Raw genomic sequence first — 12,858 nt, 5'->3', positions numbered from 1 at the left:
ACATCCCTAAGAGTCCAGTTGGATGTGTGCCTGGGCCGCTCTCTGATATAGATGCAGCAGCTCCATCAAAGTCTTTTTGGTGTTTTTAACAGATTTCTCTGGTGGTCCAGTGGTTGAGACTCCATGCTTCCACTGCAGGGGGCATGAATTTGATCCCTGGTTGGGCAACTAAGATCCTGTGTGCCATGTGGCATAGCCAAAAAATAAAAGTCTTTTTTGTATTTTCAAAGGAGAGAGCAAGTCTTTATCTGTAAAAATTCTGATCAATAAGAAAGTGTAGAATGATATGAGAAGAATAAATCTGAGCTCTTGAAGAGGAAATAATTAACTTATTTAAAAATTTGCTCGTTCATCTCATGATACTTATCCTGTATGGTTTTCTATGGACCTTTAAAATCAGACACCATGCATAGGTATTGTTTTCTTCATAGGACAACAGGAGAACAAAAGATAATTTCTAGTGAAATGAAATAAGTGTGTCCAATAAATGTGATATTCTGAGTTTTGTGAAAATCACTTTGCAAACAAATAAAATGGAGAGATTCATAGGAACAGTTGTACTTTTGGACTTTCCTGGAGGTCCAGGGGTTAGGACTCTGTACTTTCACTAGTGGGGGCCCAGGTTCAATCCCTGGTCAGAGAACTAAGATCCCACAAGCCACACGGTCCCTCCAAAAAAAGAAAAAAAAAAGCGGGTCTGTTAATGTTAATAACTTAGAGGTTATGGACATTTATAGTTGCATCCCACATTTTATCTCAGGCAGTCCAAATGCTGCATTCAAGAGTACAGTTCCTATTGTGTGAGTCTCTAATGTCCATGACGCAGGAGTAATCTCACTTTGGAGCAAGGGGCATGGAGTATTCCAGCATCATTCAAAAAAAGCAACCTTAACCACCATGCTGCCAATGAAGTCATCTTAGCAGTAAAAGCAACTGGCAACAAGAGTATGGTTTTTGCTCTGAGCGGTAGAGTTGCTCTTTTTATAAGGAATTTTTCATATTAAAAAAAAATTCTGCATGAATACCATTGCTTACTTCAGGGTTAAAATAGTATAGTTGCAAAATGTTAGTAGTTCGGCATTTAAATATTAAATGATGAAAATCTGATCATTTTAAGGCTTACAAAAATAATATTTCTGTGATTGCACTTGACATCCCATCTAGAAATCTCTCTTGTATGTATGAATGGCTTGGATATGTTTGGTAGATATTTTCTACTGATGTCATTCTACAAGGCAATAAAATAAGTTTATTATCACTGCTATTATTATTATGTCACTTTATTGAGAATGAGTATATGGAGTTGTGGAAAAGAGGTACTCTGGTCATAGATGAAGGTATAGGGCATCACAGTAATAAAGCAATTCATCATAAATTATGCAGCATATAAGTGGCAGAGCCAGTATTCAAATCCAAAAGAAAAGAATCCTTTACCTGTTTTAAATGGCCAATTTACATATTTGAGAACCTTTATCTACAGATTGATTCTAAGAGTTGCTGCTGCTGCTAAGTCACTTCAGTTGTGTCTGACTCTGTGTGACCCCATAGATGGCAGCCCACCAGGCTCCTCCATCCCTGGGATTCTAAGAGATAGGAACTAATAATTAGTACTCTCAATAGTATAATTTGTTTAATATTATTCACTGTAGAATAAAGTATTCAGTAGTATGGCTGGAGTAATAGAGAAGTAATCCTATATCATTTCAATCATCCCTAATTATTTTTACCATATGTTTTCTCTATAGTATTTCATCCTAACCTAAGATGTATTTATCTGTCTAATAACTCCCACATTTATAGCTCCAGCTTTGATCTTTTTGTTAAGATCCAAATTCATGCTGCCATCTGACACCTGTCATCTCAATGGAGCTATTTCAGAGGGATTAGAAACCTTACATTTCCAAAAATCAATCATCAGTCTCTCTCACCACCTCCATCCCCTTCTGGAATTTCTCTAATATCAAGAGTCGAGAGTCGTGGCCTTGCCATCTGACCAGTTGTCATCCCACAAATCTGAAATTCATTCTTGCTATCTCCTTCCTTCCTGCCATTTTGCATTCAATCCATTATGTTCTGTTGCCTCTGCTTTTGGGATCCACCCACTTTGTTCCCCTCTCTAGTTTCAGCATCCTCGTCTCAGTGCCCATCAACTCTTGCCTGAACCATTGTGATACTCTCTCCTTACTGTGAGACGTTTATGTAAATAACCTAGAAAAAAAATATAACTCGCCATTCTTTTAGAGAGATATATTCACAGAGATTTTACATTTTTCATTTGTTGATTCAGATCTCTCTTTATTGAAGCATAGATGAGTTACAAAACTGTTAGTTTCAGGTGTACAGTGAAGTGATTCAGTTATATATATACATATGTGTATGTTTCTTCTTTTGTTGTGGCGCATGGATTCTCTCGTTGTGGCACACAGGCTCAGTAGCTGTGGTGTGTGGACCCCCACAGCATGTGGAATCTTGGTTCCCCGACCAGTAATCGAACACACATCCCTGCATTGCAAGGTGAATTCTTAACCACTGGACCACCAGGGAAGTCCCCAGACCTCTTTTAAAAGAAATAGTATAAATGGGATGAAATCTCCCCTCCCCCAATCCTTTTTTCCTTCCTCTTTTCCCTGATAATGGTGTATATTGTTTAAATGAGTGTATGCTTTTACTTTTCTGAATAGCACCTTAACACAATGTATTGCTTTGTATATTTTTAAAATGTACACCAACTGTGGTTTATTCATGCAATGGGGTCCTTGTTGTAGTTAAAGTGAGTAGAGTTAACGTATATATCAATATATATTTGAAAATGCAATATTAAGAAAATACACCAGAAAAAGAACCTTTATGGTCTTTTCTCATTCCTGCATAAGCACATAGAGTAAGTGGCCTTTAAAAAACAAGAACTTGGCCATGCTTTAAAATGGGGTCTTCATGTTGCTCTTGGGATAAAGTTCAAAATCCGTGCCACAGCCTGCACAGACCCTCCCTCCCTGGCTCCTACCTTACTTTCCAGCCTTTGTCTGTATTTCCATCTGCCCTCCATCATCAGAGTCCCTCTGCTGTGTGGGTTCTCCATGCTCTTCACCGCCTCCTCCCCTCATGCCCCCAAACGTGGCCAGTTCCTACAGTCCCTTGATACTCAACTCTAATGCCTTTTCTTTGTGGGGTTCCCTTCTGACTCATAGGTACCCCCCAAGTCATAACTCATTCAGATATGATAAGTAGAACTTTCTGTGATGATGGAAATGTTCTGTATATGCTCCATCCGATACATCACATGTGACTAATGAGCACTTGAAATGTGGCTAGTGAGACCGAAGGACTGAATTTTTAACTTCAGTTGATTGCAATTTAAAGAGTCGTGTGGGTCCCATAGCTACTATATGGGGCAGTGCAGCTCTGAAATCTTGCCTTTGTCCTTCATACCACTTCATACCACAGTCCTTAGATATTTACCTCTGTGGGTGTGTGTTTCATGTCCATCCCTCAAAGCTAAGCTCCACTAAGGGAAGGTCATGTTTGCTCTTTCATCACCAGCATTTGCAGTGTGTCTGGCACAAAAGAGACACTCACTACCTACTCCATGAATAAATGAATGAATCACTTTGTATATTTCTCTAAGCAATTTATATTCTAACTATTAGACCAAGAAGAATTTGGGGCAAGAATTGTGAGCAAGAAAACCAATAAGACCACCTTTGCAGTTTAGAAAGAGCATGGGTGCAGCCAAAGGAAGGATGGGTGCAAGCAACCGAGGGAGAGGCAGATTGAAAGGTGGTTAGTGCATTCATCCAGCAATGAATGGTGCACACCTAATGATGGGAGATTGTTAGAGATGCAGGGAGAAATTAGGAGATTGGGTATTAGTTAAATATGAGGCATAAGGAAGGAAAAGGATGTCTCAATTTATCTCCCCATCCCCCGGGGCAGACAAAGGCTTGGATGCTAACAATTATTTGGGAGGTACTCCCAGAGAGTATGAATGAGGAAAAGGGGATATGAGACTGAGAAGGAAGAAGAGCCAACACAGGGTGAGCTCATGGTCAGGTTACTGCCGGGTGAGCAACTTGGACTCGACGCCATTGGGGGCGGGGCTTCTGAGGACCAGTATGGAGCACACCTCACGTGGTCCTATTGGATGATGAGAAGGCAGGGCACTTACTCACTAGCTCCATTCCTTGTAGCAGGTTTTCTCTGAACCCATCAGCTCCCCTGCATATCTGTGTTAGGCTCTGGTGCCTGAGTGGGCTCCTCTACTGTCAGACAGAGTGCTCAGACGTAGAAGTGAGATGCAAGTGCTCAAGGAGGAAAGTTGTTGGTCAGCCAGGAACTCTCTCCCTCAGCGGCAGCTTTCAGGGATAGAGAGCAGGGCATTTACTGTATCTGTTCCACATGGTTCTAAAAACACTTGCAGGCTCCTGGACTGTTGCATTACTTCTGAGAGCAGGGTGATATAAAACACAGGGAGACCTGTAGAGCAGATGCTGTGACCCACTCCTGCACTTTGACCACTGTCTCTCTTAGTACACAGTGGACATGCGAGGGCCAGGTGAGCAGTGGTACCATCATTCCAGAACACAGGCTCACTCTCGGCCTTCATGCCCTTGTTACCCAACTCTCACCATGGGAGGTGATTCCAGGTTGAATTGGTATTGGATATTGCAATATCTTCTTTGCTAATATCCATCATCAGTTCAGTTCAGTTCAGTTGCTCAGTCGTGTCCGACTCTTCACGACCCCATGAATCGCAGCACGCCAGGCCTCCCTGTCCATCACCAACTCCCGGAGTTCACTCAGACTCACGTCCATCGAGTCAGTGATGCCATCCAGCCATCTCATCCTTTGTCGTCCCCTTCTCCTCCTGCCCCCAATCCCTCCCAGCATCAGAGTCTTTTCCAATGAGTCAACTCTTTGCATGAGGTGGCCAAAGTACTGGAGGTTCAGCTTCAGCATCATTCCCTCCAAAGAAATCCCAGGGCTGATCTCCTTCAGAATGGACTGGTTGGATCTCCTTGCAGTCCAAGGGACTCTCGAGTCTTCTCCAACACCACAGTTCAAAAGCATCAATTCTTCGGCACTCAGCCTTCTTCACAGTCCAACTCTCACATCCATACATGACCAGAGGAAAAACCATAGCCTTGACTAGACGGACCTTTGTTGGCAAAGTAATGTCTCTGTTTTTGAATATGCTATCTAGGTTGGTCATAACTTTCCTTCCAAGGAGTAAGCGTCTTCTTGTTCTTAAATAGGGCAGCTTGTGGCTCAGCTGGTAAGGCATCGGCCTGCAACGCAGGAGACCTGGATTCGATCCCTGGGTTGGGAAGATCCCCTGGAGAAGGGAAAGGCTACCCACTCCAGTATTCTGGCCTGGAGAATTCTATATAGTCCATGTTCATAAAGAGTCAGACACGACTGAGTGACTTTCACTTCACTTCACTGGTACACAGAATTCTAAAATGGCCCCAAGATTCCAGGAAACTGGTGTATGTGTCATGAATGGGTAAGAGTTGTGAACATAATGGGATCTCAGTCCCATGACTAGCTGACATCACATGGCAAAGGTAAAAAGGTTTGGACATGTAAATAAGGTAAGGCACCTACTCAGTTATGTTGAATTAATTAAAAGGGACAGTATCCTGAGTGGGCCTGTACTAATCAGGTGAGCCCTTTAACACAGGCCTAGTGGTTCCAAATAGGAAAAGGAGTACATCAAGGCTGTATACAGTCACCCTGCTTATTTAACTTATATGCAGAATACATCATGAGAAACGCTGAGCTGGAAGAAGAACAAGCTGGAATCAAGATTGCTGGGAGAAATATAAGTAACCTCAGATATGCAGATAACACCACCCTTATGGCAGAAAGTGAAGAGGAACTAAAAAGCCTCTTGATGAAAGTGAAAGAGGAGAGTGAAAAAGTTGGCTTAAAGCTCAACATTCAGAAAACTAAGATCATGGCATCTGGTCCCATCACTTCATGGCAAATAGATGGGGAAACAGTCAAAACAGTGGCTGACTTTGTTTTTTTGGACTCCAAAATCACTGCAGATGGTGAATCTAGCCATGAAATGAAAAGACGCTTGTTCCTTAGAAGGAAAATTATGACCAACCTAGACAGCATATTAAAAAGCAGAGACATTACTTTGTCAACAAAGGTCCATCTCGTCAAGGCTATGGTTTTTCCAGTAGTCATGTATGGATGTGAGAGTTGGACTATAAAGAAAGCTGAGCGCCGAAGAATTGCTGCTTTTGAACTGTGGTGTTGGAGAAGAGTCTTGAGAGTCCCTTGGACTCAAGGAGATCCAACCAGTCCATCCTAAAGGAGATCAGTCCTGAGTATTCATTGGAAGGACTGATGTTGAGGCTGAAACTCCAATACTTTGGCCACCTGATGCGAAGAACTGAGTCATTTGAAAAGACCCTGATGCTTGGAAAAATTGAAGGCGGGAGGAGAAGGAGACAACACAAGATGAGATGGTTGGACGGCATCATCGATGAGCTTGGGTAAACTCTGGGAGTTGGCGATGGACAGGGAGGCCTGGCATGCTGCAGTTCATGGGGTCGCAAAGAGTCAGACACAACTGAGCGACTGAACTTGGGCTGAGAATTTGTGAACCTCAGTTTCCTCATCTGTAAAATGAGAATAAAAATATAACATATAATTTTTATAAGTTTTAAATTCAGTGCCTGGCATTAAGCCAGCACTCAAGTCAGTTATTGTTATGATACTATTATGACTTTATTATATAGTTCTTTGTTAGGTTGCAAGTTATCGGACAGCTTAACAGTTAGATATTGAATCAAATAAAACTGAATCTAATTGATTTTTCTAGTAGTGAGCTGTGATGGGACTTCCCAGGTGGTGCTAGTGGTAAAGTATCCCCCTGCCAATGCAGGAGACATAAGAGACATGGGTTCAATCCCTGGATTGGGAAGATCCCCTGGAGGAGGACATGGCAACCCACTCCAGTATTCTTGCCTGGAGAATCCCATGGACCGAGGAGCCTGGTGGGCTACAGTCTATGGGGTCGCAAAGAGTCGAACACAGCTGAGCAACTAAGCATACACACAAGCTACGATGGGCTGACACAAGCAGAAGGGAATAGTTTTATGTTCTATTTTATGAAAATTAATTAGATACGTACTATGTGCTTTGGAGAAGCAGATGAATAAAACTAAATCCTTGCACTTAAGGAGCATGTGGTAAGAATTCATTGAAGCAAAATGTTAAGCATGGTAGCATAGATTCTGAGGCTTTTTTTTTTTTTCAAAATTACTTACTGAAACAGCACATATGCCTAAAACTGCACAAATCCTAACTATTCAGCTGAAAACAAATTTGAACAAATTTCCACGACTTCCATGCAACTGGCATCCAGATGAACAAAAGGAACATTACCAGCCTCCATCAGCCTCCACCTTATACCCCATGCAAGTGACTGCTCAAAGTCAACACTTCTCTTGACTTCTCATACTCTAGACTGACTTTGCAAGTTCTTGAATTTCATATAAATGGAATCACACAATATGTTCTTTTTCTCATGGCTTCTTTTGTTTACCATTGTGTGGGATAAGTTTCATCCATTTTTAAAATATTTATATATTTATTTGGCTATGTTGAGTCTTAGTTGCAGAATGTGAGGTCTTCATTGCATTACGTAGATCTTTTGTTGTGGGCACTCGGACTCTGTAGTTGTGGCAAGAGGGCTCAGTATTTGTAGCCCATGGGCTCTGGTAGTTGTAGTGCACGGGCTTCGTTGCTCCGTGGCATGGGGGAAGCTTAGTTCCCTGACCAGAGATTGAACTTGCATCCCCTGCATTGCAAGGCAGATTCTTAACCTCTGGACCACCAGGGAAGTCCCTCATCGGTGTTGTTGTGCGTAGTTGTTGATCAGTTATTCTCATTGCCAGATGGTATTCCATTGTGTCAATATTCCACAATTTACCCATTCTAGTGTTGATGGGCCTTTGCATGGCTTCCAGTTTTTGCTGATTACAAATACTGTTCTATGAACATACTCAGAGATATTTTGGGGTGACATTTCTGTTGGGAATATATAATATATAGAAGTAGAATTAGATTTTGAATTTTCAAGTAACAGTAGGATCAATGAATATGAACAGCAATAAAGTGACTCAGAGAGACAGAGAAACGGGACATTCAGCAGTGTGCAGGCTGCTAGATAGGCAGTTGTACATCCTGTAATGAGCACCAGAAGAATCAGTCAATAAAGACTGAACTGGAATAGATTGCACCTTCCAGTATGAAAAGGGGCAGAGACCATACACCAACCTTATAGGGACAGACTTGTGATTATTTATTGAAAGAATATTCTCAATATTGAGGAACATTGAGACATAGGTGTGACTCTGACATTTGAGTAGAACAGATACAAACAAGGTTATCTTACTGAGCCAAAACATAAAACTCATCAGTTTCTAGTAGTGCGTGTAAAACTGGTAGAGAAAATGCTCTTTTAAGCAAATCACTTTCTGGCTACACAATCTCCCTTATGGCTATTTGAAGACATATGGCTGGGTTCTGAACAATGAGTTGTAGGGAGAATAATTCATATTACTTATTGGCTTGGATATAAACCTTCCTATGTAATCTACTCAGTCCCTTTTTCTCTGACAAGAGGCAACAAAGAGGGCTCCCCCCCACCTCCAACCAACCATCATCAGACTGTGATGACAGCAAAAAGTTAACTTTTGTTGCAATAGACCACTGAGATTTTAGGGTTATTTTATTACTTGTGTACAGCTTAACCTGCCATGATTATAATGGTAGGCAATAAGAGGGGCTGTAGAGAAATTTTATAACTTTGAGTTGTCTAACTATATAGACTGCCTTTAACTACTTCTGTTAATAATCATTATCCCTTGCTTAGTACCTCCAAGCATTCCTTGTTTTTTTTTTTTTTTTTTTTTTTTACTGAAATACAGTTGTTTTATAATGTTTTGTTATTTTCTGGTATACTACAAAGTGATTTAGTTTTATGCAGTTTTCAGATTCTTTTCCACTGTAGGTTATTACAAGATACTGAATATAATACTCTGTGCTATATAACAGAGTAGTTATCTATTTTAGATATAGTATGTATCTGTTAATCCCAAGCTCCAAATTTATCCCTCCTCCCCCGTCCCCCCTTTGGTTATCATCCATTTATTTTCTATGTGTTTCTTTCTGTTTGGGAGATAAGTTCATTTATATAATATTTTTAGATTCCACATATAAGTGTTATATGATATTTGTCCTTCTCTCTTTTTTTTTTTTTGGTGTCCTTCTCTTTTTGACTTACTTTGGATAATCATCTCTAGGTCCATCCATGTTGCAGCAAATGGCATCATTTCATTCTTTTTATAGCCGAGTACTATTCCATTGCATATATGCACCACATCTTCTTTATCCATTCATCTGTCAGTGGACGTTTAGGTTGCGTCCATGTCTTGGCTATTGTAAATTAATAGTACTGCTCTGAACATTGGAGTGCATGTATCTTTTCAAAATAGGTTTTCTCCAGAAATAAATGCCCAGGGTTGGAATTGCAGGATCATATGGTAACTCTGTTTTTAGTTTTTTAGGGAACCTCCATACTACTCTTCATAGTGGCTGCTGCTGCTGCTAAGTTGCGTCAGTCATGTCCGACTCTGTGCGACCCCATAGACAGCAGCCCACCAGGCTCCCCCGTCCCTGGGATTCTCCAGGCAAGGACACTGGAGTGGGTTGCCATTTCCTTCTCCAATGCATGAAAGTGAAAAGTGAAAGTGAAGTCGCTCAGTCGTGTCCGACTCTTAGCGACCCCATGGACTGCAGCCTACCAGGCTCCTCCATCCATGGGATTTTCCAGGTAAGAGTACTGGAGTGGCTACATCAATTTATATTCTCACCAATATTGTAGGAGGGTTCCCTTTTCTCCACATCCTCTCCAGCATTTATTGTTTGTAGACTTAAATGATGGCCATTCTGAGAGATGTGAGATGATACCTCATTGTAGGTTTGGTTTGCATCTCTAATAATTAGCAATATTTAGCATCTTTCCATATGCCTGTTGGCCATCTGTATGTCTTCTTTGAATTTTTTGTAAATTTACAGAACGGAGCAACTACTACCACAGTTCACTTTTAAAACATTTTCATCACCGCCAAAGTATCCTCCATGCCCATGTGCTGTCAAAACAAGTTATCCAGCCCAGTTCAGTTCAGTTGAGTTGCTCAGTCATGTCCAACTCTTTGTGACCCCATGAATCGCAGCACTCCAGGCCTCCCTGTCCATCACCAACTCCCAGAGTTTACTTAAACTCATGTCCATCGAGTCAGTGATGCCATCCAGCCATCTCATCCTCTGTCGTCCCCTTCTCCTCCTGCCCCCAATCCCTCCCAGTCTTTTCCAATGAGTCAACTCTTCACATGAGGTGGCCAAAGTATTGGAGTTTCAGCTTTAGCATCATTCCTTCCAATGAACACCCAGGACTGATCTCCTTTAGGATGGACTGGTTGGATCTCCTTGCAGTCCAAGGGACTCTCAAGAGTCTTCTCCAACACCACAGTTCAAAAGCATCAATTCTTCAGTGCTCAGCTTTCTTCACAGTCCAACTCTCACATCCATACATGACTACTGGAAAAACCATAGCCTTGACTAACGGACCTTTGTTGGCAGAGTAATGTCTCTGCTTTTCAACATGCTATCTAGGTTGGTCATAACTTTCCTTCCAAGGAGTAAGCATCTTTTAATTTCATGGCTGCAATCACCATCTGCAGTGATTTTGGAACCCCCCAAAATAAAGTCAGCCACTGTTTCCACTGTTTCCCCATCTATTTGCCATGAAGTGATGGGACCAGATGCCATGATCTTAATTTTCTGAATGTTGAGCTTTAAGCCAACTTTTTCACTCTTCTCTTTCACTTTCATCAAGAGGCTTTTTTAGTTCCTCTTCACTTTATGCCATAAGGGTGGTGTCATCTGCATATCTGAGGTTAGTGATATTTCTCCCAGCAAACTTGATTCCAGCTTGTGCTTCTTCCAGTCAAGCATTTCTCATGATGTACTCTGCATAGAAGTTAAATAAGCAGGGTGACAATATACAGCCTTGACGTACTCCTTTTCCTATTTGGAACCAGTCTGTAGTTCCATGTCCAGTTCTAACTGTTGCTTCCTGACCTGCATATAGGTTTCTCAAGAGGCAGGTCAGGTGGTCTGGTATTCCCATCTCTTTTAGAATTTTTTACAATTTATTGTGATCCACACAGTCAAAGGCTTTGGCATAGTCAATAAAGCAGAAATAGATGCTTTTCTGGAACTCTCTTGCTTTTTCCATGATCCAGCGGATGTTGGCAGTTTGATCTCTGGTTCCTCTGCCTTTTCTAAAACCAGCTTGAACATCAGGAAGTTCATGGTTCATGTATTGCTAAAGCCTGGCTTGGAGAATTTTGAGCATTACTTTACTAGCGTGTGAGATGAGTGCAATTGAGCGGTAGTTTGAGCATTCTTTGGCATTGCCTTTCTTTGGGATTGGAATGAAAACTGACCTTTTCCAGTCCTGTGGCCACTGCTGAGTTTTCCAAATTTGCTGGCATATTGAGTGCAGCACTTTCACAGCATCATCTTTCAGGATTTGAAATAGCTCAACTGGAATTCCATTGCCTCCACTAGCTTTGTTCGTAGTGATGCTTTCTAAGGCCCACTTGACTTCACATTCCAGGATGTCTGGCTCTAGGTGAGTGATCACACCATCATGATTATCTGGGCCGTGAAGATCTTTTTTGTACAGTTCTTCTGTGTATTCTTGCAATCTCTTCTTAATATCTTCTGCTTCTGTTAGGTCCATACCATTTCTGTCCTTTATCGAGCCCATCTTTGCATGAAATGTTCCCTTGGTATCTCTAATTTTCTTGAAGAGATCTCTAGTCTTTCCCATTCTGTTGTTTTCCTCTATTTCTTTGCATTGATCACTGAAGAAGGCTTTCTTATCTCTTCTTGCTATTCTTTGGAACTCTGCATTCAGATGTTTATATCTTTCCTTTTCTCCTTTGCTTTTTGCTTCTCTTCTTTTTACAGCTATTTGTAAGGCCTCCCCAGACAGCCATTTTGCTTTTTTGCATTTCTTTTCCATGGGGATGGTCTTGATCCCTGTCTCCTGTACAATGTCACGAACCTCCGTCCATAGTTCATCAGGCACTCTATCAGATCTAGTCCCTTAAATCTATTTCTCACTTCCACTGTATAGTCATAAGGGATTTGATTTAGGTCATAACTGAATGGTACAGTGGTTTTCCCTACTATCTTCATTTTAAGTCTGAATTTGGCAATAAGGAGTTCATGATCTGAGTCACAGTCTGCTCCCGGTCTTGTTTTTGCTGATTGTATAGAACTTCTCCATCTTTGGCTGCAAAGAATATAATCAATCCAGCCCAAGTGTCCAGCAACTGTTAACTTGCTTATGTTAATTTTAAGGGATCTGGCAATCCTAAGATTCTATGAATCTTAGAATTCTGAGATTTGGGCACACTTACATTGCCCAAAATGTGGGCTCAGTTAATACAGGGAATTCTAAAGGCCTTTGCTTTTCAGAGAGCACATGCCTTCCTTGCACTTGCCATTTTGACACTTAGCAGCTCCCTCATTAGCACAACTGTTCACATTGAGCAGCTGTGCAGACACTTACTGTTTGCTTTGCTTGAGTGAGGCTCTGGCATCCCAGGAGTACTGAGGGCAGAGGGGCTCCATCACATGGTATAAACATTGACTTCTTGGTTAATGTAGGCATATTGCTTCTAGGTTGTTCTTTATGGATGAACTCAGCAGAAGACAAACTTTTTAGAACTTTGAAATAAGAGATCTTTTCTTCGGAGGTTT

General features: G+C 41.4%; 1 long non-coding RNA gene across 7 annotated transcripts in view; it reads left to right on the top strand.

Moving 5' to 3' along the window:
* LOC129639418 (uncharacterized) overlaps positions 1-12,858 on the top strand; it is a 172,596-nt gene that overhangs the window by 114,629 nt on the left and 45,109 nt on the right. The gene's annotated exons all lie outside the window — the stretch shown is intronic.

The sequence above is a fragment of the Bubalus kerabau genome, chromosome X (assembly GCF_029407905.1).
Source record: "Bubalus kerabau isolate K-KA32 ecotype Philippines breed swamp buffalo chromosome X, PCC_UOA_SB_1v2, whole genome shotgun sequence".
In the NCBI taxonomy this organism is placed as follows: domain Eukaryota; kingdom Metazoa; phylum Chordata; class Mammalia; order Artiodactyla; family Bovidae; genus Bubalus; species Bubalus kerabau.
Note: the sequence above shows the minus strand (reverse complement) of the source record. Positions and strands in the feature narration are given on the sequence as shown.